We start from the raw sequence: 640 nt of genomic DNA on the forward strand, positions 1-640 counted from the left end.
ACTTTTGAGGTTAATATATCGGTCTTGAGTTGGTAAGGTTTTTAAAACATCCGCAGCTTCCTTTAAAGCATCGCTGCTAATTGCTGAGAGGACCAGATTATATTTACCGACATAAGATGTGGTCTTGTACGACTGAAAGGTGGCCTCAATTTGTAGAAACCATTTGTCTGGCATCTCAGTTCAGAACGGTCGCAGCTTGCATTGCGATGCAAGCTCCACATCTTTAGTTGGCATTTTGTTCGATTAAATATTCTCCCCATCCGTCGATGCGCCCTTTTGTCGATTCCGTCATGTTGTAACGACTCGGGGTCACCACTAATTTTTTGGTTTTGGAAGTTTGCATAAGTACTACGTTATATATACTACTTTCGCGAATTTAGCTTATCATAATATACCGTTTATAACTATTTATATGCAAAATTTTATATGAAAAATAGTACCAAATTTCGTACTACTTCGCAAAGCGGGCTTTTTTTCTTCCCGTTTCTCTCGTGCTTCCATATTACAACCTTTTGTAAGGGAGCTGTCGACATGAGCTGTCACTACGTACAACACCTTGTATAATTCCACCATGGGTTACCTCTATCTTTATGCATATGCTTAAATTTATAATTTTTAAATCTTTAATGATTTACATTTG

This window comes from Rhagoletis pomonella, unplaced genomic scaffold, assembly GCF_013731165.1.
Source record: "Rhagoletis pomonella isolate Grant_MI unplaced genomic scaffold, Rhpom_1.0 Rhpom_scaffold_00006, whole genome shotgun sequence".
Lineage (NCBI taxonomy): Eukaryota > Metazoa > Arthropoda > Insecta > Diptera > Tephritidae > Rhagoletis > Rhagoletis pomonella.